This window comes from Lissotriton helveticus, chromosome 12, assembly GCF_964261635.1.
Source record: "Lissotriton helveticus chromosome 12, aLisHel1.1, whole genome shotgun sequence".
NCBI classification, from domain to species: domain Eukaryota; kingdom Metazoa; phylum Chordata; class Amphibia; order Caudata; family Salamandridae; genus Lissotriton; species Lissotriton helveticus.
In genome coordinates, this window is record NC_136073.1 from 603,373,079 (window position 1) to 603,399,627 (window position 26,549).

Below are 26,549 nucleotides of genomic sequence, written 5' to 3' on the forward strand. Positions count from 1 at the left end.
TGTAAGTCGAAGTTCTGTCCTCGCAGGTAAAAAGAGAGTATGACTTAAAGTGACCCGTCCCTCTGCTTAAATAGGGGGTAACGATGCAAGAATAAATTTTTTTTTTTTTGGTTTAAGAAAGGATCAAAGCTTTTAGTCCTTCCCTTGCCCCAAGGAAAAGTCACACTAGCTGATGTGCGCGACTTGGAAGTGTGAATGTTTGAATGTGTATGCAGATGGAGTTTCGACATTGGCGCGCCAGTAGACTTCCCTGGGCAACTCCCTTAAGGCCACATAAGATTTTGCTCGGAACTGACAAAGCAAAGGGCCTTTTTTTTTTACGTTAGTGTAATTAGACTTCAACTGTCTGCTCGAAGTTACACTTAAAAATGGCATATATAAAGCATCCAAAGTATACAAAGTTTCACTTTTAAACATACAACTCTTGTCATATACTGGCTCAAAGTTGTGGCGTTTATGTTTAGTATGAAAATACTGAAAATTGCTGCGGATGCGTCCATAAATGTGTGTGTGGCAACGTGAAAATACAGTGGGTGAATGAGAAAGATGGACGATGATTTTGTTTGGCAAAAAATAAATGTAAAGACAGGTGTGGTGCTGAACGGGTCAGAGGCCGGATGCAATATTTGCCATAAAAGTTGTGTTCTTCGTTTTATTATGAAAATCGTGAACATTGCTGCGTAAGTGGCGTGTGTGTGGCGTTGCGTGTGTGAGTGGCGTTGCGTGTGAGTGGCGTTGCGTGTGTGAGTGGCGTTGCGTGTGTGAGTGGCGTTGCGTGTGTGAGTGGCGTTGCGTGTGTGAGTGGCGTTGCGTGTGTGAGTGGGGTTGCGTGTGAGTGGCGTTGCGTGTGAGTGGCGTTGCGTGGCTGAGTGGCGTTCCTTGGGTGAGTGGCGTTGCGTGGCAGAGTGGCGTTGCGTGGGTGAGTGGCGTTGCGTGGGTGAGTGGCGTTGCGTGGGTGAGTGGCGTTGCGTGGGTGAGTGGCGTTGTGTGGGTGAGTGGCGTTGCGTGGCTGAGTGGCGTTGCGTGGCTGAGTGGCGTTGCGTGGCTGAGTGGCGTTGCGTGGCTGAGTGGCGTTGCGCGTGTGAGTGGCGTTGCGCGTGTGAGTGGCGTTGCGCGTGTGAGTGGCGTTGCGCGGCTGAGTGGCGTTGCGCGGCTGAGTGGCGTTGCGCGGCTGAGTGGCGTTGCGCGGTGAGTGGCGTTGCGCGGCTGAGTGGCGTTGCGCGGCTGAGTGGCGTTGCGTGGCTGAGTGGCGTTGCGTGGCTGAGTGGCGTTGCGTGGCTGAGTGGCGTTGCGTGGCTGAGTGGCGTTGCGTGGCTGAGTGGCGTTGCGTGGTTGAGTGGCGTTGCGTGGCTGAGTGGCGTTGCGTGGCGTTGCGTGTGTGAGTGGCGTTGCGTGTGTGAGTGGCGTTGCGTGGCTGAGTGGCGTTGCGTGGGTGAGTGGCGTTGCGTGTGTGAGTGGCGTTGCGTGGGTGAGTGGCGTTGCGTGGGTGGCATTGCGTGGGTGAGTGGCGTTGCGTGGGTGAGTGGCGTTGCGTGGGTGAGTGGCGTTGCGTGGGTGAGTGGCGTTGCGTGGGTGAGTGGTGTTGCGTGGGTGCGTGGCGTTGCGTGTGTGAGTGGCGTGTGTGAGTGGCGTTGCGTGGCTGAGTGGCGTTGCGTGGGTGAGTGGCGTTGCGTGGGTGAGTGGCGTTGCGTGGGTGAGTGGCGTTGCGTGGGTGAGTGGCGTTGCGTGGGTGAGTGGCGTTGCGTGGGTGAGTGGCGTTGCGTGGGTGAGTGGCGTTGCGTGTGTGAGTGGCGTTGCGTTGCGTGGGTGATTGGCGTTGCGTGGGTGAGTGGCGTTGCGTGGGTGAGTGGCGTTGCGTGGGTGAGTGGCGTTGCGTGTGTGAGTGGCGTTGCGTGGCTGAGTGGCGTTGCGTGGCTGAGTGGCGTTGCGTGGCTGAGTGGCGTTGCGTGGCTGAGTGGCGTTGCGTGGCTGAGTGGCGTTGCGTGGCTGAGTGGCGTTGCGTGTGTGCGTGGCGTTGCGTGTGTGAGTGGCGTTGCGTGGCTGAGTGGCGTTGCGTGGCTGAGTGGCGTTGCGTGGCTGAGTGGCGTTGCGTGGCTGAGTGGCGTTGCGTGGGTGAGTGGCGTTGCGTGGGTGAGTGGCATTGCGTGGGTGCGTGGCGTTGCGTGGGTGAGTGGCGTTGCGTGTGTGAGTGGCGTTGCGTGTGTGAGTGGCGTTGCGTGCCTGAGTGGCGTTGCGTGGCTGAGTGGCGTTGCGTGGCTGAGTGGCGTTGCGTGGCTGAGTGGCGTTGCGTGGGTGAGTGGCGTTGCGTGGGTGAGTGGCGTTGCGTGGGTGAGTGGCGTTGCGTGGGTGAGTGGCGTTGCGTGGGTGAGTGGCGTTGCGTGGGTGAGTGGCGTTGCGTGGGTGAGTGGCGTTGCGTGGGTGAGTGGCGTTGCGTGGCTGAGTGGCGTTGCGTGGCTGAGTGGCATTGCGTGGGTGAGTGGCGTTGCGTGGATGAGTGGCGTTGCGTGGGTGAGTGGCGTTGCGTGGCTGAGTGGCGTTGCGTGGCTGAGTGGTGTTGCGTGGGTGAGTGGCGTTGCGTGTGTGAGTGGCGTTGCGTGGGTGAGTGGCGTTGCGTGGGTGAGTGGCGTTGCGTGGGTGAGTGGCGTTGCGTGGGTGAGTGGCGTTGCGTGGGTGAGTGGCGTTGCGTGGGTGAGTGGCGTTGCATGGGTGAGTGGCGTTGCGTGGCTGAGTGGCGTTGCGTGGCTGAGTGGCGTTGCGTGGCTGAGTGGCGTTGCGTGGCTGAGTGGCGTTGCGTGTGTGAGTGGCGTTGCGTGGGTGAGTGGCGTTGCGTGGGTGAGTGGGGTTGCGTGGGTGAGTGGCGTTGCGTGGGTGAGTGGCGTTGCGTGGGTGAGTGGCGTTGCGTGGGTGAGTGGCGTAGCGTTGCGTGGGTGAGTGGCGTAGCGTTGCGTGGGTGAGTGGCGTAGCGTTGCGTGGGTGATTGGCGTTGCGTGGATGAGTGGCGTTGCGTGGGTGAGTGGCGTTGCGTGTGTGAGTGGCGTTGCGTGGCTGAGTGGCGTTGCGTGGCTGAGTGGCGTTGCGTGGCTGAGTGGCGTTGCGTGGCTGAGTGGCGTTGCGTGGCTGAGTGGCGTTGCGTGTGTGCGTGGCGTTGCGTGAGTGGCGTTGCGTGGCTGAGTGGCATTGCGTGGCTGAGTGGCGTTGCGTGGGTGAGTGGCGTTGCGTGGGTGAGTGGCGTTGCGTGGGTGAGTGGCGTTGCGTGGGTGAGTGGCGTTGCGTGGGTGAGTGGCGTTGCGTGGGTGAGTGGCGTTGCGTGGGTGAGTGGCGTTGCGTGGGTGAGTGGCGTTGCGTGGGTGAGTGGCGTTGCGTGCCTGAGTGGCGTTGCGTGGCTGAGTGGCGTTGCGTGGGTGAGTGGCGTTGCGTGGGTGAGTGGCGTTGCGTGGGTGCGTGGCGTTGCGTGGGTGAGTGGCGTTGCGTGGGTGAGTGGGTGAGTGGCGTTGCGTGGGTGAGTGGCGTTGCGTGGGTGAGTGGCGTTGCGTGGGTGAGTGGCGTTGCGTGGGTGAGTGGCGTTGAGTGGCTGAGTGGCCTTACCGTAATTCGACTTGAACTGTCTGCTCCAAGTTACCCTTCAAAATAGCATGAGGGGTTGAGGGTGAGTGAGGGTGAGGGTGAGTGATGGTGAGGCTGCTGCGGATGCGCCCCTTAATGTGTGTGTATAAGAAATATGGTAGTTATCCAAAAGAAGGTAACATCGGAAATGTTTCACTGAAGGCAACATAGGAAATCTTTAGTCTGTACAAGCGTCGACGTAGAATAGGCCGATTTTAAATACCACGCTGTAGAGGGAAGTTGTGAAATACTAGGCATGGTTATGTAAAGTAAATAAGTTTTGTTAAAAAAACATCACGTTTCTAGTGTTAGTATTTTCGTTCAGTGGGATTGTTTAAGTTTAGCGAAAAAGCATCACGTTTCTAGTGTTAGTATTTTCTTCCAGTGGGTTTGTTTTTGGGGGGGTTTGTTGTTGTTCTCGAGGTAACACCCGGCTCGCATCCTGCTGTTCTAAATTAGCACATCCCCAAAGGAACTTCCCAAGTGATTACAATCTTGACGACGGCGCTTAAAGTAGTCTAGCATCCTGGAGTTTTGGTAACGAAAGCATTGGAGTCTGTGGCCTGGCTTTGTGTTCATGTAAATGGTATTAAAGAATGGTCCCAGCAGGTCCGTCGTATTGTTGGGGGTTATGGCGGGTTGCGAGGACTGTTTAGTCACGTGGATGTGCTAGAGGCTCTGTGATGTCACTCTGTGTCGGAGGAGGGAAATAGTAGGCCCGTTGAATTGAACTGACTCTGTGTGTTTCATTCCGTTTATAAACATGTCAAAATATTACATTTTTTTTAGGTGCAATGCTATAGATACAAGCGCTATTTTTGGCGTAGCAGGCTGTAGAGGGAGGGGTGGGAATAGTAGGTCTGCTGATTAGGGAATGTACAAGGCCATGTAGCTTGTAATGCGTCTGTCATTATTTCATTTTGTCGACGATTTCACTTTCAAGTCTTTTTGTGTTCTGAGAGCCTGGCTGTGTGCAGGGACAGAGAGGGGAGGTGCTGGCGTCTGGGGAGGGGGAGTTGAATTGCGAGCCTGGATGTGTACGGGAACAGAGGGGAGAGGTGCTGCCGTTTGTGGGTTGTAATATTAACTGTTTTTTAGGTGCAATGCTATACATACTAACGGCGTTGCGTGTGTGAGTGGCGTTGCATGTGTGAGTGGCGTTGCGTGTGTGAGTGGCGTTGCGTGTGTGAGTGGCGTTGCGTGTGTGAGTGGCGTTGCATGTGTGTGGCGTTGCGTGTGTGAGTGGCGTTGCGTGTGAGTGGCGTTGCGTGTGAGTGGCGTTGCGTGTGTGAGTGGCGTTGCGTGTGTGAGTGGGGTTGCGTGTGAGTGGCGTTGCGTGGCTGAGTGGCGTTGCGTGGCTGAGTGGCGTTGCGTGGGTGAGTGGCGTTGCGTGGGTGAGTGGCGTTGCGTGGGTGAGTGGCGTTGCGTGTGTGAGTGGCGTTGCGTGTGTGAGTGGCGTTGCGTGTGTGTGTGGCGTTGCGTGTGTGTGTGGCGTTGCGTGTGTGTGTGGCGTTGCGTGTGTGTGTGGCGTTGCGTGTGTGAGTGGCGTTGCGTGTGTGAGTGGCGTTGTGTGTGTGAGTGGCGTTGCGTGTGTGAGTGGCGTTGCGTGTGTGAGTGGCGTTGCGTGTGTGAGTGGCGTTGCGTGTGTGAGTGGCGTTGCGTGTGTGAGTGGCGTTGCGTGTGTGAGTGGCGTTGCGTGTGTGAGTGGCGTTGCGTGAGTGAGTGGCGTTGCGTGGGTGAGTGGCGTTGCGTGGGTGAGTGGCGTTGCGTGAGTGGCGTTGCGTGGGTGAGTGACGTTGCGTGGGTGAGTGGCGTTGCGTGGGTGAGTGGCGTTGCGTGGGTGAGTGGCGTTGCGTGGGTGAGTGGCGTTGCGTGGCTGAGTGGCGTTGCGTGGCTGAGTGGCGTTGCGCGTGTGAGTGGCGTTGCGCGTGTGAGTGGCGTTGCGCGTGTGAGTGGCGTTGCGTGGGTGAGTGGCGTTGCGTGGGTGAGTGGTGTTGCGTGGGTGAGTGGCGTTGCGTGTGTGAGTGGCGTTGCGTTGCGTGGGTGATTGGCGTTGCGTGAGTGGCGTTGCGTGGGTGAGTGGCGTTGCGTGGGTGAGTGGCGTTGCGTGGGTGAGTGGCGTTGCGTGTGTGAGTGGCGTTGCGTTGCGTGGGTGGCGTTGCATGGGTGGCGTTGCGTGGGTGAGTGGCGTTGCGTGTGTGAGTGGCGTTGCGTGGCTGAGTGGCGTTGCGTGGCTGAGTGGCGTTGCGTGGCTGAGTGGCGTTGCGTGGCTGAGTGGCGTTGCGTGGGTGAGTGGCGTTGCGTGGCTGAGTGGCGTTGCGTGGCTGAGTGGCGTTGCATGGCTGAGTGGCGTTGCGTGGCTGAGTGGCGTTGCGTGGCTGAGTGGCGTTGCGTGGCTGAGTGGCGTTGCGTGGGTGAGTGGCGTTGCGTGTGTGAGTGGCGTTGCGTGGGTGAGTGGCGTTGCGTGGCTGAGTGGCGTTGCGTGGCTGAGTGGCGTTGCGTGGGTGAGTGGGTGAGTGGCGTTGCGTGGGTGAGTGGCGTTGCGTGGGTGAGTGGCGTTGCGTGGGTGAGTGGCGTTGCGTGGGTGAGTGGCGTTGAGTGGCTGAGTGGCCTTACCGTAATTCGACTTGAACTGTCTGCTCCAAGTTACCCTTCAAAATAGCATGAGGGGTTGAGGGTGAGTGAGGGTGAGGGTGAGTGATGGTGAGGCTGCTGCGGATGCGCCCCTTAATGTGTGTGTATAAGAAATATGGTAGTTATCCAAAAGAAGGTAACATCGGAAATGTTTCACTGAAGGCAACATAGGAAATCTTTAGTCTGTACAAGCGTCGACGTAGAATAGGCCGATTTTAAATACCACGCTGTAGAGGGAAGTTGTGAAATACTAGGCATGGTTATGTAAAGTAAATAAGTTTTGTTAAAAAAACATCACGTTTCTAGTGTTAGTATTTTCGTTCAGTGGGATTGTTTAAGTTTAGCGAAAAAGCATCACGTTTCTAGTGTTAGTATTTTCTTCCAGTGGGTTTGTTTTTGGGGGGGTTTGTTGTTGTTCTCGAGGTAACACCCGGCTCGCATCCTGCTGTTCTAAATTAGCACATCCCCAAAGGAACTTCCCAAGTGATTACAATCTTGACGACGGCGCTTAAAGTAGTCTAGCATCCTGGAGTTTTGGTAACGAAAGCATTGGAGTCTGTGGCCTGGCTTTGTGTTCATGTAAATGGTATTAAAGAATGGTCCCAGCAGGTCCGTCGTATTGTTGGGGGTTATGGCGGGTTGCGAGGACTGTTTAGTCACGTGGATGTGCTAGAGGCTCTGTGATGTCACTCTGTGTCGGAGGAGGGAAATAGTAGGCCCGTTGAATTGAACTGACTCTGTGTGTTTCATTCCGTTTATAAACATGTCAAAATATTACATTTTTTTCAGGTGCAATGCTATAGATACAAGCGCTATTTTTGGCGTAGCAGGCTGTAGAGGGAGGGGTGGGAATAGTAGGTCTGCTGATTAGGGAATGTACAAGGCCATGTAGCTTGTAATGCGTCTGTCATTATTTCATTTTGTCGACGATTTCACTTTCAAGTCTTTTTGTGTTCTGAGAGCCTGGCTGTGTGCAGGGACAGAGAGGGGAGGTGCTGGCGTCTGGGGAGGGGGAGTTGAATTGCGAGCCTGGATGTGTACGGGAACAGAGGGGAGAGGTGCTGCCGTTTGTGGGTTGTAATATTAACTGTTTTTTAGGTGCAATGCTATACATACTAACGGCGTTGCGTGTGTGAGTGGCGTTGCGTGTGTGAGTGGCGTTGCGTGTGTGAGTGGCGTTGCGTGTGTGAGTGGCGTTGCGTGTGTGAGTGGCGTTGCATGTGTGTGGCGTTGCGTGTGTGAGTGGCGTTGCGTGTGAGTGGCGTTGCGTGTGAGTGGCGTTGCGTGTGTGAGTGGCGTTGCGTGTGTGAGTGGGGTTGCGTGTGAGTGGCGTTGCGTGGCTGAGTGGCGTTGCGTGGCTGAGTGGCGTTGCGTGGGTGAGTGGCGTTGCGTGGGTGAGTGGCGTTGCGTGGGTGAGTGGCGTTGCGTGTGTGAGTGGCGTTGCGTGTGTGAGTGGCGTTGCGTGTGTGTGTGGCGTTGCGTGTGTGTGTGGCGTTGCGTGTGTGTGTGGCGTTGCGTGTGTGTGTGGCGTTGCGTGTGTGAGTGGCGTTGCGTGTGTGAGTGGCGTTGCGTGTGTGAGTGGCGTTGCGTGTGTGAGTGGCGTTGCGTGTGTGAGTGGCGTTGCGTGTGTGAGTGGCGTTGCGTGTGTGAGTGGCGTTGCGTGTGTGAGTGGCGTTGCGTGTGTGAGTGGCGTTGCGTGTGTGAGTGGCGTTGCGTGAGTGAGTGGCGTTGCGTGGGTGAGTGGCGTTGCGTGGGTGAGTGGCGTTGCGTGAGTGGCGTTGCGTGGGTGAGTGGCGTTGCGTGGGTGAGTGGCGTTGCGTGGGTGAGTGGCGTTGCGTGGGTGAGTGGCGTTGCGTGGGTGAGTGGCGTTGCGTGGGTGAGTGGCGTTGCGTGGCTGAGTGGCGTTGCGTGGCTGAGTGGCGTTGCGCGTGTGAGTGGCGTTGCGCGTGTGAGTGGCGTTGCGTGGGTGAGTGGCGTTGCGTGGGTGAGTGGCGTTGCGTGGGTGAGTGGCGTTGCGTGTGTGAGTGGCGTTGCGTTGCGTGGGTGATTGGCGTTGCGTGAGTGGCGTTGCGTGGGTGAGTGGCGTTGCGTGGGTGAGTGGCGTTGCGTGGGTGAGTGGCGTTGCGTGTGTGAGTGGCGTTGCGTTGCGTGGGTGGCGTTGCGTGGGTGGCGTTGCGTGGGTGAGTGGCGTTGCGTGTGTGAGTGGCGTTGCGTGGCTGAGTGGCGTTGCGTGGCTGAGTGGCGTTGCGTGGCTGAGTGGCGTTGCGTGGCTGAGTGGCGTTGCGTGGGTGAGTGGCGTTGCGTGGCTGAGTGGCGTTGCGTGGCTGAGTGGCGTTGCATGGCTGAGTGGCGTTGCGTGGCTGAGTGGCGTTGCGTGGCTGAGTGGCGTTGCGTGGCTGAGTGGCGTTGCGTGGGTGAGTGGCGTTGCGTGTGTGAGTGGCGTTGCGTGGGTGAGTGGCGTTGCGTGGCTGAGTGGCGTTGCGTGGCTGAGTGGCGTTGCGTGGGTCAGTGGCGTTGCGTGGGTGAGTGGCGTTGCGTGGGTGAGTGGCGTTGCGTGGGTGAGTGGCGTTGCGTGGGTGAGTGGCGTTGCGTGTGTGAGTGGCGTTGCGTGTGTGAGTGGCGTTGCGTTGCGTGGGTGATTGGCGTTGCGTGGGTGAGTGGCGTTGCGTGGGGGAGTGGCGTTGCGTGTGTGAGTGGCGTTGCGTGGCTGAGTGGCGTTGCGTGGCTGAGTGGCGTTGCGTGGCTGAGTAGCGTTGCGTGGCTGAGTGGCGTTGCGTGGCTGAGTGGCGTTGCGTGGCTGAGTGGCGTTGCGTGTGTGAGTGGCGTGTGTGAGTGGCGTTGCGTGGCTGAGTGGCATTGCGTGGCTGAGTGGCGTTGCGTGGGTGAGTGGCGTTGCGTGGGTGAGTGGCGTTGCGTGGGTGAGTGGCGTTGCGTGGGTGAGTGGCGTTGCGTGGGTGAGTGGCGTTGCGTGGGTGAGTGGCGTTGCGTGTGTGAGTGGCGTTGCGTGCCTGAGTGGCATTACGTGGCTGAGTGGCGTTGCGTGGGTGAGTGGCGTTGCGTGGGTGAGTGGCGTTGCGTGGGTGAGTGGCGTTGCGTGGGTGAGTGGGTGAGTGGCGTTGCGTGCGTGAGTGGCGTTGCGTGGGTGAGTGGCGTTGAGTGGCGTTGCGTGGCTGAGTGGCCTTACCGTAATTCGACTTGAACTGTCTGCTCCAAGTTACCCTTCAAAATAGCATGAGGGGTTGAGGGTGAGTGAGGGTGAGGGTGAGTGATGGTGAGGCTGCTGCGGATGCACCCCTTAATGTGTGTGTATAAGAAATATGGTAGTTATCCAAAAGAAGGTAACATCGGAAATGTTTCACTGAAGGCAACATAGGAAATCTTTAGTCTGTACAAGCGTCGACGTAGAATAGGCCGATTTTAAATACCACGCTGTAGAGGGAAGTTGTGAAAAACTAGGCATGGTTATGTAAAGTAAATAAGTTTTGTTAAAAAAACATCACGTTTCTAGTGTTAGTATTTTCGTTCTGTGGGATTGTTTAAGTTTAGCGAAAAAGCATCACGTTTCTAGTGTTAGTATTTTCTTCCAGTGGGTTTGTTTTTGGGGGGGTTTGTTGTTGTTCTCGAGGTAACACCCGGCTCGCATCCTGCTGTTCTAAATTAGCACATCCCCAAAGGAACTTCACAAGTGATTACAATCTTGACGACGGCGCTTAAAGTAGTCTAGCATCCTGGAGTTTTGGTAACGAAAGCCTTGGAGTCTGTGGCCTGGCTTTGTGTTCATGTAAATGGTATTAAAGAATGGTCCCTGCAGGTCCGTCGTATTGTTGGGGGTTATGGCGGGTTGCGAGGACTGTTTAGTCACGTGGATGTGCTAGAGGCTCTGTGATGTCACTCTGTGTCGGAGGAGGGAAATAGTAGGCCCGTTGAATTGAACTGACTCTGTGTGTTTCATTCCGTTTATAAACATGTCAAAATATTACATTTTTTTTAGGTGCAATGCTATAGATACAAGCGCTATTTTTGGCGTAGCAGGCTGTAGAGGGAGGGGTGGGAATAGTAGGTCTGCTGATTAGGGAATGTACAAGGCCATGTAGCTTGTAATGCGTCTGTCATTATTTCATTTTGTCGACGATTTCACTTTCAAGTCTTTTTGTGTTCTGAGAGCCTGGCTGTGTGCAGGGACAGAGAGGGGAGGTGCTGGCGTCTGGGGAGGGGGAGTTGAATTGCGAGCCTGGATGTGTACGGGAACAGAGGGGAAAGGTGCTGGCGTTTGTGGGTTGTAATATTAACTGTTTTTTAGGTGCAATGATATACATACTAACGGCATTGCGTGTGTGAGTGGCGTTGCGTGTGTGAGTGGCGTTGCGTGTATGAGTGGCGTTGCGTGTGTGAGTGGCGTTGCGTGTGTGAGTGGCGTTGCGTGTATGTGGCGTTGCGTGTGTGTGTGGCGTTGCATGTGAGTGGCGTTGCGTGTGAGTGGCGTTGCGTGTGTGAGTGGCGTTGCGTGTGAGTGGCGTTGCGTGGCTGAGTGGCGTTCCTTGGGTGAGTGGCGTTGCGTGTGTGAGTGGCGTTGCGTGTGTGAGTGGCGTTGCGTGTGTGAGTGGCGTTGCGTGTGTGAGTGGCGTTGCGTGGGTGAGTGGCGTTGCGTGGGTGAGTGGCGTTGCGTGGGTGAGTGGCGTTGCGTGGGTGAGTGGCGTTGCGTGTGTGTGTGGCGTTGCGTGTGTGTGTGGCGTTGCGTGTGTGTGTGGCGTGGCGTGTGTGTGTGGCGTTGCGTGTGTGTGTGGCGTTGCGTGTGTGAGTGGCGTTGCATGTGTGAGTGGCGTTGCGTGTGTGAGTGGCGTTGCGTGTGTGAGTGGCGTTGCGTGTGTGAGTGGCGTTGCGTGTGTGAGTGGCATTGCGTGTGTGAGTGGCGTTGCGTGTGTGAGTGGCGTTGCGTGTGTGAGTGGCGTTGCGTGTGTGAGTGGGGTTGCGTGAGTGAGTGGCGTTGCGTGGGTGTGTGGCGTTGCATGTGAGTGGCGTTGCGTGTGAGTGGCGTTGCGTGTGTGAGTGGCGTTGCGTGTGAGTGGCGTTGCGTGTGAGTGGCGTTGCATGGCTGAGTGGCGTTCCTTGGGTGAGTGGCGTTGCGTGTGTGAGTGGCGTTGCGTGTGTGAGTGGCGTTGCGTGTGTGAGTGGCGTTGCGTGGGTGAGTGGCGTTGCGTGGGTGAGTGGCGTTGCGTGGGTGAGTGGCGTTGCGTGGGTGAGTGGCGTTGCGTGTGTGAGTGGCGTTGCGTGGGTGAGTGGCGTTGCGTGTGTGAGTGGCGTTGCGTGTGTGAGTGGCGTTGCGTGTGTGAGTGGCGTTGCGTGTGTGAGTGGCGTTGCGTGTGTGAGTGGGGTTGCGTGAGTGTGTGGAGTTGCGTGTGTGTGTGGCGTTGCATGTGAGTGGCGTTGCGTGTGAGTGGCGTTGCGTGTGTGAGTGGCGTTGCGTGTGAGTGGCGTTGTGTGTGAGTGGCGTTGTGTGTGAGTGGCGTTGCGGGGCTGAGTGGCGTTCCTTGGGTGAGTGGCGTTGCGTGTGTGAGTGGCGTTGCGTGTGTGAGTGGCGTTGCGTGTGTGAGTGGCGTTGCGTGGGTGAGTGGCGTTGCGTGGGTGAGTGGCGTTGCGTGGGTGAGTGGCGTTGCGTGGGTGAGTGGCGTTGCGTGTGTGAGTGGCGTTGCGTGTGTGTGTGGCGTTGTGTGTGTGTGTGGCGTTGCGTGTGTGTGTGGCGTGGCGTGTGTGTGTGGCGTTGCGTGTGTGAGTGGCGTTGCGCGTGTGAGTGGCGTTGCGCGTGTGAGTGGCGTTGCGTGGGTGAGTGGCGTTGCGTGGGTGAGTGGCGTTGCGTGGGTGAGTGGCGTTGCGTGGGTGAGTGGCGTTGCGTGGGTGAGTGGCGTTGCGTGGGTGAGTGGCGTTGCGTGTGTGAGTGGCGTTGCGTTGCGTGGGTGATTGGCGTTGCGTGGGTGAGTGGCGTTGCGTGGGTGAGTGGCGTTGCGTGGGTGAGTGGCGTTGCGTGGGTGAGTGGCGTTGCGTGGGTGAGTGGCGTTGCGTTGCGTGGGTGATTGGCGTTGCTTGGGTGAGTGGCGTTGCGTGGGTGAGTGGCGTTGCGTGGGTGAGTGGCGTTGCGTGGCTGAGTGGCGTTGCGTGGGTGAGTGGCGTTGCGTGGCTGAGTGGCGTTGCGTGGCTGAGTGGCGTTGCATGGCTGAGTGGCGTTGCGTGGCTCAGTGGCGTTGCGTGGCTGAGTGGCGTTGCGTGGCTGAGTGGCGTTGCGTGGCTGAGTGGCGTTGCGTGGCTGAGTGGCGTTGCGTGGCTGAGTGGCGTTGCGTGGCTGAGTGGCGTTGCGTGGCTGAGTGGCGTTGCGTGGCTGAGTGGCGTTGCGTGGCTGAGTGGCGTTGCGTGGCTGAGTGGCGTTGCGTGGCTGAGTGGCGTTGCGTGGGTGAGTGGCGTTGCGTGGGTGAGTGGCGTTGCGTGGGTGAGTGGCGTTGCGTGTGTGCGTGGCTGAGTGGCATTGCGTGGCTGAGTGGCGTTGCGTGGCTGAGTGGCGTTGCGTGGCTGAGTTGCGTGGCTGAGTGGCGTTGCGTGGCTGAGTGGCGTTGCGTGGGTGCGTGGCGTTGCGTGTGTGCGTGGCGTTGCCTGTGTGAGTGGCGTTGCGTGAGTGGCGTTGCGTGAGTGGCGTTGCGTGAGTGGCGTTGCGTGGCTGAGTGGCGTTGCGTGGCTGAGTGGCGTTGCGTGCCTGAGTGGCGTTGCGTGGCTGAGTGGCGTTGCGTGGCTGAGTGAAACAGGCAGAAACGTAAATGGAGAGGGGGGTGCGAGTTAAAAGAGAGAGTGAAACAGGCAGAAACGTAGAGAGTTAAAAGAAAGAGCGAATGAATCTAAGCTGCGAGATGTGGCATAACAGAAGGATTTGTAGTGCGTGCACCGCTGCTTGGGGTATCTGCGAGATTTGTGTAAGTAAATGGAGAGGGGGGTGAGAGTTGGAAGAGAGAGTGAAACAGGCAGAAACGTGGAGAGTTAAAAGAAAGAGGGAATGAATCTAAGCTGCGAGATGTGGCGTAACAGAAGGATTGGTACTGCGTGCACCGCTGCTTGGGGTATCTGCGAGATTTGTGTAAGTAAATGGAGAGGGGGGTGAGAGTTAAAAGAGAGAGTGAAACAGGCAGAAACATGGAGAGTTAAAAAAAAGAGCGAATTGTAGTGCGTGCACCGCTGCTTGGGGTACGACAAACAGGAGATGGTGACTAAAGTTTCAAACATGAGGTTGGAAGGCAGTGAAGTGAAATGTGAGGAGGCACCTCTTCAAATTGTAAAACAGACGGAGGGCATTGCTGTCGGGAGGGGGTGTAGGAGAAATGCACATTGCGGGCAGGGGAGGGGGCGGAGAGGGGAGAGCGGCATGTGGGTGTGAAGAACCCGGGGCCTTTGAAGTGAAGCTAAGCTTCACTTCAAAGGTGTCGGAGGAATGCGGCAGAGGGAACAGACGGCGATTGCGGCTGAGGGAACTGATGTGCACGAGCTTTTAAGCTCAATGCACATGCGCATTGAGCTTAAAAGTCACGGGCACTGCAAGGAATCGCCACGATTCCTTGGAAGTTGGATAAAGAGTGGATAAGCCCCCATAGTCTCGCAAGCTCGATGCGCATGCACATCGACAGGCGAGACCTAAAAACCAGAATTCATTCTCATCTCCCCACCCAATCACACACCAAAGATAGAGCAATGGTTGAAACATTTAACAGCCATTGGCTGTGCTCCCCTCATCATTGATTCTGCGAAATCCCTGGGAGTCACCATAGACAAACACCTGAATATGCAGTCGCACATCACTAAGGCCACCAAGGGAGCCAATCACCAGATGAGTCTACTAAGGAAACCTAAACCCTTCCTCCCTCAGACCGACTTAAAAATGAAAGTGCAAGCCTTAGTGCTATCAAGATTAGACTTTGGAAGCACTACTCTCTGTGGTCTCCACAGAGACAAGCTGGCTCCGCTGAGGGCTTCACTTAAAGTTGCAGCAAGATTGGTATCAGGATCTAAAAGAAATAGGCACATTTCCCGACCTTGAAAACGCTGAATTGGCTGCCATATGAGGCAAGAATACAACTAAAGGTTGCTTGCATGACTCATAAAGCACTATATAACAACACACCCAGTTACCTAGCCCTAAAGCTTGAACGATCCAGAGGTTGCAGACAACTATGAAGCGCGAGTTCTTTACTTCTGAAACCACAATCCTTTCATAAAAAGAGAACTGGTTGCAGAGCTTTTTCAGGGTTCGCTCCAAAGATTTGGAACTCCTTACCTCCAGTGGTTTGGGGAATCTCTTCCTTTACTGCCTTCAAAAAAGAGGTAAAAATACTCCTAATGAACAAATTTACGTCCTAAGAGGATACGATCCTCATATAAATGGTTACCTCGTGTGGATTGAAAGAGAACATTATATGTTTGTTTATTTCCACAATACTGACCTAAGGCGCAATAACTGTTTAGATTCTAATGTGCTGCTGCCCTCTATGATCTTCATGTGTCGTCCACTGGTCACCTATGTTATCTTATACCTATGTTATCTTATACTTCTTACCTCTTTTGTGAGTAATGACGAATATCAAATGCATGTATACTACCTCATTTCTTATGTCTTTAACTATATACTGTAAAGCGCTCTGATACCCTCGTGGATCACGTTTGTGCTATATAAAACTTTATAAATAAATAAATAAGTCACTCTACTTTGAATCATATAACTGTAAAGACACCTTATTTTGGAGAAATATGTGAAACGAAGGGGGATGCCAGTCTATGTGGCCTATATCGATTATTCAACTGCTTCACGTAGACAGGCAGACCATTTGGAGGAAGTTGTGTTCCATGGGAATACCAGGGGGTCTTCTGAAACTCATTATTGCTTGTCACCCCTCTACTTGGTGTCATGTGATGTTAGGAGGCAGGCGAGGTTTGACTCCAAAAATCCCTACTAGAAATTAAATCAAACAGGTATTCCTATTGGTCCCCTCGTTTTTTTGCTATATATGGCGGACTTGCCCGTTGTGTTAAGTAAGGTAGCTGGTGATACCCCAAAATTAGGCTTTTATTCCTTAGTCACCCTTCACAACGCAGACAATATTGTCCTGTTAGACCTGACTCCTAAAGGTGTTCAGAGACATCTTGATAACCTGTCATCACAACTTGCTCTTTAAACTCTATGGTCTCAATAGAGCCTGTAAAATTGAAAATAGGATTGGTGAGCTCTTTTATAACAGGAGTGGCTGCTTTTTTACGATGGTATAATTGTCTATTACCCGCTAAAGAAAAGTCCTTAAGAAGTCTTATGGCTTTGAAATGTCTTGTTCCTACTGTGGAGACTGGATCATTTGTCTATGATATTTTAACTGTACTTCAGCACTTTTCTAGGTTAGATATCCGGGATATGAGCTATGGTCATCTTAAAAATTATCAAAAATATACTATGAAAAGCTGCCCTATGAATGATTATATAGTGTTATGTAGAGCAAAATATAGTTTCCATAGTATTATCCAAAGCTGTTTTAACCGTAGCAGACTTGGCTGTTCCATAGGAAAGCATTGGGATACAATATTAAACTCAATATTGTTTTCTATAGCTTGGTAACACATTTAAAGATCATTTTTGGACTTTTTGAAGTATTTATTACAAGCCAAATTTACTGGAGAAGTCGGATCTGTAATAAATAATGTGGAAAGGATACTTTTAGAAAAGTTACCCTTTCCCTGCCTAAAGCCTCTAGAAGCCTATTTGCATGAGCTGCAACTATCACCTAGGAATTGAATAGCTCCTTTAATGAGGTGTGAACTTTCTCAAAGAGATTAGACAGAGGCCTTGGGTGTGGAGAGGTGTTTTGTTCCTCTGGGAGGCTAATCATCTTGGCTATGCCCTGAAACGTAATTATCTTCAACGGATCCTACCCTGACCCAGGCAGATGTGTCTAACATCTAGGTCAAACCCTTCATGTGTCCTTCCAGCCAGCCAGGTACCAATCGTAATGGGAGAGGAGCTTACGCCAGAACAGGCTTTGAGTAGCTACAGAGCAGCAGTTGCTCCTTTCCCTGGCTACACCTCTAGGGTTGGCACAGGAGCTCTTCATAAAGGAGAACATATTCTACTATCTTGATTTTAGGCAGAGAGGGGCACCATTTGATTATTTGCAGTAGGGCACCTAGGGATCACTGCAAACGTGGTTAGGATTACATTATGTAGCTTTTTACTATTTGTTAGGGAGTGACAAGGAGTTGCCCCCACCCACAGGGTGGTGACAGGTATAAATATGGTACCTATAGTACTCTCCTCAGAACACTTTCTGGACCTGTGGAAGAACCGAAAAGGACTGGCCCAGCTATCTGTGACCTGGGAAGAGCCCTGAAGCCTGGACCTGCTCTCTTTATTGTACCCAGGACAAAGTATTGAATTTAACCCGTCATAACCCAGACCTCTCTTCAAGCTACAAGGACACAACAAACTACATGAGGCCTTTCCTGCAACTGCCCATCTGACCAGTTCCAACTGTACTTGCCCTGGACCCTGCTGCTGGCCCCCGCTCGAGTGAGTCTTTACCCTCAAGTGCTGTCCCCAAGGTCCTGAACCCTTCAAAGTGTACTCCTTCTAAGGATTCCTGCAATCCCGGACTTGAAAACATTTTTGCTAAGTTGATCCAACAAAGGTGAATTGCTGCTGGGTCAAATAGTCGGGTTGCTCCAGCTCAGAGCTTTTTCACAGCAGCAAATCAGATTCAATAGGATCTCACGGAGAAGGGATCTTGCCTTGTTGAGCCCTCTTCGGCCACAGCCTTGAGACTTAGACCTACTGGAAGAATTTGAGCTTCAAAAAAGTGACTACGTCTGAAGGTCTAAATCTTCATAAGGTGAAGGCGTAAAAGGTATCCGGCCAGAGATTATTTTCTCTAGGAGCTAAATTTAAATTTCTCCTGCTATGAGCTTTTCCACCAAAAGTCAAAAGCTTCACCGAGACCTCGTCAAGCAGCTGTCCATTGGCGTGGAGCGTTCTTTGGACACAGCTTCCTGCCCTGCTAAGGATTTTTGGCTTCTATTTCAGAGACTAAGGGCCTGATTTAGATCTTGACGGTAATACTGCCATCCCACCATGGCAGAGGTTCCAAGTACTCCGTTGAACTGGCAGCAGTCCACGCGCCGTATTTAGATGTTGTCATGATAGTCAGAAACCGGTCCTAGGATGCTTGATTCCAGTCCAGGGAAGACATGGCTCGGCAGTTCGGGCTGGACTGTTCCCATGAGGCACAGGGTCAAGACTGATTTGAATAGGGCCATGTCTGAATTGGGGTGGCGTGGTGAGCAAAATAACGATGGATTAAACCCAGATCTGTGACTGGGGGTGAATGTTTTGCCAATGTGCAACATTCCGTCCATCACCTTGTGTGTTTTGCTGTTCGCCCTATGTGTGAAGGGTATGCCCGGACGTAGGTCCCGTGCTCACTACACCACTGGAGTCAAGCTATCCTGGCTGATGACGACTGATAGCCAGAAACCGGTCCTAGGATGCTTGATTCTGGTCCAGGAAAGACATGGCTTAGCAGTTCGGGCTGGACTGTTCCCATGATCTAATACATTCAAAAGTAGGTATTAAAGGAAACAATACTTAATTTTTCTTGAGAAGAGTACTTTAATTTCCTTCTCAATTCAATTTCATTTGATCAACCTTAAACAATCGGTTACATACACAGGGCAAGGTTGCCTATTCAAAACGCAACATGTAACAACAAATGACCAAATAATTTACAGTACAGCATTCAACAGTGTGAAAAATATATATATATAAAAAAAAAAAAAATAGAACTACAAGTCCCAGAATTCCTATCAGGGTGACAGGAATGAGGTTTATCACGTGATTGTGGTGGGTGGGATCTCCTTTTTAAATAGTGATTAGCAAACAGTTGTGAGCAACCATGATCAAGGTAGAAGGAGCTACCGAAACGCGTTGGTTGTGCTGTGTTCTAAAATGCTCAAATGGATTTAAGAATAAATTAACTTTGTCTACACCATTTCGTGTGACTGGAGTGGCGGCTTTGTTGATTTCCTTGGAAATCGTTGTTGGAATATATATATATATATATATATATATAAATATATATATATTCCCACGTTATAGTTAGTTGGACTCACTATAACTTGGCGTGCAATGCACTGCTGATGACGTCACATATTACATCACTCATGACATGGTCAGTGACATCAGTCATGACATCACTGATGACACTATCCAGTGAATGTGTGTCTTTTAAAAAAATAAATATGTGTTATATATGTATATGTAAAAGTTGATGGAAGAATAAATGTTTAAATAAGTGATTACTTGGATGTTTAAAAAAAAAATTTGATTGGTTAACTGGTTTATTAAGTGTATAATACATATATTAGAGAGTAATGTTTAAATATTTAAATATATGTATTAGTGTTTCACTTTGTGAATAAGTGGTTGCATGGGTTGGTGAGTAGCTACATGTGTATGTATATGGGTTATTAGATGTTTTTGTTAGTATCTGTATGAGTGTTTGTATGGTTTGGTGGGGGTATTACTTAACACATAGATGCATGAATGACTGACTCTCTCTTTGTATGTGTTTTGAAGACAGCATATGTGCAGGACTGTATGGGTGGAAGAGTGTGTATATGTGTGTGTTAGTGAGTGAATGACTGTCTCACTAGTGTCTTTATCAGTAACTACATATGTTTTAATCTAATATATGTGAATATTGATGTATATAAGTGAGTATATGTGAGAGAAAGAGATTGTAAGAGTTCCTGTTTAGATAAGTATGTGTTTCTATAAGTGATTGTTTAAGAGAGTAAGTATGTGTAAGTTTCCGTAGAAGTAAGGTGGTTGTGTGTGTATAGCTGTATATGCAAATAAATGGATGTTCAATAGTTTATTTACATGTGTGAATATGTGTGAGAGTATCTTTTGGATGACTGTCGGTGTGTAACAGGATGTATAGGTGTATCACTACATATCATGAGTGAGTATATGTACGAGTGACTATATAGAACTGTTGATCAATGAGTGGATGTGTATATAGATGGTGGAATTATTGAATTGGTTGTTGTAACTGGTATGGGTATCTCAATTCTTTTGAAAATTTTAGTTTCTATTTTTGAATATGTGTTTCAAGGGTTACATTACAGTGAAAAGAGGTCTGTCACTCTGTCACAAGGATGGTGTCATCAGTGATGTCATGACTGATGTCACTGACCATGTCATGAGTGATGTAATATGTGACGTCATCAGCAGTGCATTGCACGCGCAAGTTATAGTGAGTCCAACTAACTATAACGTGGGAATTTCATTGGTTTTATGCTAGTAAAATTTCTAGCTAACTATAACTGGTGTCAAACCTATGGTTTTTTCAGTGAATTTCATAGGTTTTGTAAATGCTATTTCCTAACTATACCATGTGTAAAACCTATGGGTTTTTCAGTGAATTTCATAGGTTTTTTAAATTGCTACTTCCTAACTATAACGTGTTTAAAACCTATGGTTTTTTCAGTGAATATATATATATATATATAAAATTTCTATGGCAAAATGAAACCCCTCATTTTGTTCCTTTTCAAATTAAATGTATTAAGTGTTACCACTTTATTCCAATCAAGATGACTTCAGGTGTGCCATACTTTTGTCATAAGTAAGACTGTTAGCGTTCTAGTTGTTCTTTAGAACACTCTGAGACATTCTGTCATTGGGCTATAGTTGGGCTACATCTGGCTGATATTTGGGCTACATTTGGGCTCTTTTGTCTCTGGTGGCCATCTTGGGAGACTGCATACCAGAATTTTTTTAATGAAATATAAGAGGATTTGAGGAGTCACTCAAAATGTGCCCTCATTTTTCTTTCTTCAGCACTAATCATAATTTCTATGGCAAAATGAACCCCCTCATTTTTTTCCTTTGCAAATTAAATGTTTTAAGTGTTAACACTTTATTCCAATCAAGATGACTTCAGGTGTGCCATACTTTTGTCATAAGTAAGACTGTTGGCGCTCTAGTTGTTCTTTAGAACACTCTGGGACATTCTGTCATTGGGGTATAGTTGGGCTACATCTGGCTGATATTTGGGCTACATTTGTTTTTTTTTGTCTCTGGTGGCCATCTTTGGGCTACATTGGGCTACATTGGGCTACATTGGGCTACATTGGGCTACATTTGGGCTCTAACATATATATAGCCCAATTTAGCCCAATATATATTTTTTCAAAGTTAATTTTCTCAGCAACTACTGAACAGATTTACACCATTCAAAGAAAAGCGTAATCTGCGAGCCGGACCCTACCTTTCTACCAAATTTCTTATTAATCCATTCAGCCGTTCGAGCTGTAGCCGTGTCTAAACGTCCTATGGAAAATAACATGGGGAAAACACGTTTTGGGACCCCCCTTTTATCTCAGCCCCCACTTGATGAATCCCCCTCAGCAGTGCATTGCAGGCGCGCAAGTCATAGTGAGTCCAACTACCTATAACGTGGGAATTTCAATGGTTTTATGTCAGTAAAATTTCCAGCTAACTATAACTGGTGTCAAACCTATGGTTTTTTCAGTGAATATATATATATATATATATACATATACACTAGTGTCTCCCTCTGATTATAGAACCACGAATAAGAGGAAATCTTCAAAATGTCACACTGGATGGCTATAGATTTGCCAAGCTCACGTAAAACATACACAAATGGCAAAAAATTGCAGATATTCCAAGATTCCTCCACCGGTGTGTCTGAACTAGGGTGGCGTGTGATAGCCAGAAACCGGTCCTAGGATGCTTGATTCCGGTCCAAGGAAGACATGGCTTGGCAGTTCGGGCTGGAATGTTACCATGAGGCACTGGGTCAAGACTGATTTGCATATGGCCATGTCTGAACTGGGGTGGCGTGGTGAACAAAATAACGATGGATTATACCCAGATCTGCGACTGGGGGTGAATGTTATGCCAATGTGCAACATTCCGTCCATCACCTTGGGTGTTTTTCTGTATTTAGATGTTGCAACAATAAACAGATTTCCGCTGTGGTGGCGGTCTTCTATGCTGGCTAGCAGTACTCCGTCGCAGTCAGGACAGCGGGCAGGTGTGAGCAGATTTAGATGTTTCCATTGTGCTGGGGGTGTCCTGGCGGCAGATTCTTAACGGAGTGAGGCCCTGCTGCTGTGGGGAGTGGTAAGTACTACTTATCATTATCCCAATACACATTTGTGTGTTGTGAATGTGTCGTAATGTATATATCGGCAATGTGTAATGCCCTTTTTGTTAATATGGCATTGCACACCAACAGCATTTATACACTATTGTATGTACACTCGCAGGCACCACAAGCACAACACCCACAACCCTGACCACTAAAAACGTTTTTTTAATGAGTCAATACAGGTGTGTACATTTTTCCCCATTCAGTGGTAAGTTGTATACTCAAGTATGACACATAAACAAAAATTGCATGTAACAACAATGTAAAAATAAACAAAGTGGAAGCTAATGTTACCAAACGATTCATAGTGAGACAAGTAACTCAGAAGCTTACGAAAAAGCAATGGTGGGACCAGACCCGCCAAGATCTAAATCAGGCCTTAAGTCCAAAGGGAAACATTTTGACTGTGACAAACAAGATTTCTTTTTCCAACCTGTGCTCAATCACGCTTAGCCTCAACTTGCGCCTAGGTACTGGTCTAGCTCAACAAGATGACCGAGGTTGGCGCATAACACTTTGTGACGCTATTTTGAACCATAACATTTTAAAATGTATAACTTTGGTTTGCCCTATTGGATTTTTGTCATTTTTATATATAATTTTATTTATTAAACTGTACTAATTTTTCTAAATAGGTTTGGAATGTTCTTTTTTTTGTCCTCATTTAACATAAATAAGTGAGACATCTTAATGCAAACCAAGGTTTATTTAAGGATCACTATACAAGCGTAATGATACCTTCGAGTTACTAGGCCCCTGGGATCCAACAAAACCAGTTGCCAAGATTCTGAAAGAAATTAGTGATAAGTGTAGCGGGGAGATACCTTTCACCACCGCAAAATAAATACACTAACTCCACACTCACTTATTTAATAATCATTGGACGTTTATGTGTAAGAAGTCATAAAGCAAACCAGATTTTACCCAACCTTATTCTCCCAAACAACCCAATTTCTCCATTTTTTGCATCTTTTTGTTTTATGAACCAGCCATATCTAAATTATAAATGCGCCTAACGGAAACCACCCAATCAACAATTACGAGTGATTGTGGTATAATCCATTTTAGGCAAATTTCACGCCTAGCTAAAAGAACCAACACAAACAAAAGAGACGCCTATGAATTAGACAAATTATAACTAATACCCTCCTCCTGTAGGACCCCAAATATAACCAGATTGAAGCTTACCTTGATCTCTTGCCCCAGAACCACTGAGACAGTCTTACCTATGTTTTGCCAGAAGCCCTGGATGGAAGGACACTGCTAAAACATGTGCAGATCATCCGCATTATCAGACTAGCATTTCGGACAAACCTTTCGATGAGCACCTCCCAATTTGGCCAGCTTCTTTGGAGACCAATATGCCTTATGAAGTGTAAACAGATGGTTCCTCTAAAGATAGGCAGCTTTAACCACATTCCAAAGAGTGCGCATCAATGCTTGCCAAAGGCGTGTTACGTTGGTCGAAGGCAGGTCTCTTTTCCAGGACTCCTCCATAGGTACTAAAGGGGGTTCACTCTTAATCAGAAGCCAGTATCATTTGGAAACCTCCTTTTGTTTTGATAGACGGCCACGAAGAGAGAATTCATGATCTACACTATCTTCTTCTTCTTTGTCCAAATGTGAGGCCCAGCTATAGTTGATCAAATGTATTCCCTTGAAGCAGTTGGCCCCAACTCATAATACCTTCCTCCTGTAATACACCGGATAGGTCATCTTTTAAGCAGACTGGCGTACTTGGGGAGTTCCAGATGGGGCCCCTGCACGACAATGAGAGATCCTCAGGATCTTCCTGATTTGAAACCAAACTTCACAGGCCGAACTTAAAACCTTAAGTTTTATTTTTTTTAAAGAATTTTGGGTGTTCAAACATAAACAGAACACTATTGCCCCCTTGAGGGGTATTTGTAGACATGGCTAGCAAGGAGAGGTCTTACGTTCTTTAGCTGAAAGGCCAAAGAGTAAAGGCAGAGATCTGGGCTAGCAATACCCCCCTCTACTTTTGAGCATCTCAACTTCCTCCAAGCAATCCTCATCCCTTATTAGCCCAGAGAAAACTATGTATTGATCCTTACGCTTTTTTCAAAGAAGACTGATCAAATAATAAAGGAATCGTGTTAAAGATAAAAGTGAACTTTGGCAAAATTTACATCTTAATTAAGTTAGATCGGGCCAAAATAGATAGTGCAAGACTATTCCAAGAATTTAATAACATAACCATTTCTTTCTGTTTAAGATCTACATTTACCAGGGTCTTCTTAGTAATATAGTGAGTAATTTGGATACTAAAATATCGAAATTGCTGTTTTGTTGTGACTGAGCTTACAGAAGTGTTCCATGTCATAATCTCTGTTTTTTGCGAGTTATTTAGAAATCCTTCCGAAATTTGGCCATAGTTTCTCCAGACAGGCTAAGATAGCAGGGGATTCGCTGGAAAAGATCATCAAGTCATCTGCATATAAGGCGATTTTTTTCTCTTAACCCTCCCATCTAAAAGGAGTAAATATATTACTGGCCCTAATGCTACAAGCCAGGGGTTCTAAGCATAAATTAACTAATAAAGTGGATAACAGGCAACCCTGCCTCGTCCCTCGTTCTAACTTAATTGATTTGGAAAGATTGCCATTAATAGTAAGTCTGGCAGTCGACGTTTTGTAGATATTTTTAATCGCTCTAATAAAGTAGTCACCCAGCCCAAACCGTCAAATCATATATGTTAAAAAAGACCAGTTCACTCGATCAAAGACCTTCGCCGCATCGAATGCAAAGATCGACAGGGGACATTTATGGGCAGTGGCTATATCAATCGCCCCAATTAGCTCATGTGTTAGCTCATGAAGCTGACGTCCCCTGATGAATCGCTTCTGATCAGAATGAACCAAGGAACTCATTACCAAATTCAGCCTCCCTGCTATAATTTGTGCAAAGATTTTATAATCGCAATTTAGCAGGAATATAGGTTGATATGACTTGCAGTTCTTTGGGTTTTTATTTTGTTTAAGAATCAACAAAACTGCGGCCTCATCCCATGACTTAGGTACTGGGTTGTTTTCTGAACAAATGCTATCAAACAAAGTCACAAGAACCGGAGCAATCTCTTCAGCCAACACCACATAGAGTTCATTTGAGATGGTGTCCGTTTCCGCTGCACTACCCTTCTTTAAGTGTTTCAACGCAGCCTTCAATTCTGCTAAATCAATCTTTCAATTCAACAAACTAGTTTGCCTCTCAATGCGGCAAGGGAGTGGTATATCCTCAATATAGTTCTTAATTTGCGACTCTGAGACCACTAGATCTTCTGTATACAAGGCTTGCAAAAAGACCTTGAAGGCCTGTTCTATTTTCAGATTATCTGAGGAGGCCTTGCCTGAGTCAAGTGCTATGTCTTTGATTAAATTCCTAGTTTGATTTATCCGAGACTTCCAAGCAAGAAACTTCCCACATCCCTCCCCGCACTCATAATTAGCTAGTTTGCTGACCTCCTATTTTTTCCTGATTATATTGTCTAGATGGTCTTTTAGTAATTGCTTCTTGGTCATTAGGTCTCTACCTTGTTCCCCATCCAATAGCCCTTCCTGGCGGGATTCACACTCAACTCTTGCTTTAAGGATATCTTCCTCCAATTTCAGAACAACCTTCCTATTCTCCTTAAGTTTCTTAGCCGCCAGACTTATCACTACCCCTCTAATAAATGCCTAATATGCATCCCAGATAATTTCTAATGAGGCAGAATTAAAGTTAATGTCAAAGAAAGTTTGTGTTTCTTTCTTCAACTGTGCAATTATTAAGGAATAGAGGAGCGTTCTATCAAAGGTCCATCTCCTCCAAGACTCAGATTTGGGCGTTTGAAGGACTAATGCAACAGCAGAATGATCAGAGAGATGTTCTGGGACGTGTCTAATTGATGACATGTGTTTCAGCAATCTTAAATCAATTAAGAAGAAATCAATACCGGAGCAATGTCCATACTTTTTTCGTTGAATGTATAATCCGACGGTGCACCCAGGCCCTTATATTTTTCTCTCCAAATATCTATCAAACTTTAGTCCCTAATCATAACTTTTACAAATGAACCCATTCCTGAAGAGATTACTTTCCCCCCACTAGACCTATCTAGGACTGGGTTCAAGAGAATATTAACCCCCCCCCCCCATTATGATAGGATAATTAGATTGAATCAAGTGACTATAAATTGCATTTAAAGGGGTTACATGGTTTATCTTAGGCCCGTAATAACTGACTATGGTGTACCACTCCTTTTGGATTTTAACATCACAGATGACCCAGCGCCCTTTAAAATCCACATTAACCTTACCTAACATTGCTCTAGCTGTTCTGTTTAAAAATAGCTGCTATACCTTTAGTACCACAAGATTGTGTTGTGTGGCAGGGGAAATCAATCTATCTCTGCTTATCACAGATGGATTTCCATTCCTCGCATTTTATGTAAGTTTCTTGAAGGATGATAATTTTGAACTCAGATTGACGCAGATATTGGAGGATTCTCCTCTGTCTAGTTAACACTCTTACCCCCACATGCATCAATCTAGGATTTTGCATTTCTTAAATAGCGAAAATTAAGGAATCGCTATTTAGGAAATGCAAAATCCTATGCATCAAGAAATCCTAAAAGTTTTTAGGATTTCTTAATTTTCGGAAATTGCGATTCCTTAATTGCGAATCGCAATTAAGGAATGGCATTACATTGATTCCTATGGGCCTAGAGGCCCATAGGAATCAATGCCGTTTTGCATTTTTTTTTTTTTGCACTCACAATTTTTTTATGCATTGCAAGGGTGCAGAGGGGGGTTCAAAGGACCCCCCCCTGCACCCCTGAAATGTATTTTCAAGTGCATGTTTCACACACACATGTCCTAAGGACATGTGTGTCTGTAACATGCAAGTTTAAAAAAATGCATTTTTTTGCTTTTTTAAACATTTTCGCAAATTAACACGAGGGTCAACCTCGTGTTAATTTGCACTTCCAATTTCAAAATTCGCTATTTTTTACAAATTGATGCATTGCATTTAAAAATGCAAATGCAATTAAGGAATCGCATTTGT

The 26,549-nt window shown here is 49.0% G+C and overlaps 1 protein-coding gene across 1 annotated transcript in view; it reads right to left on the reverse strand.

Annotated features, from left to right (window-relative positions):
• Positions 1-26,549, reverse strand: part of LOC144798401 (NACHT, LRR and PYD domains-containing protein 3-like) — a 546,600-nt gene that overhangs the window by 511,699 nt on the left and 8,352 nt on the right. The window lies entirely within an intron of this gene.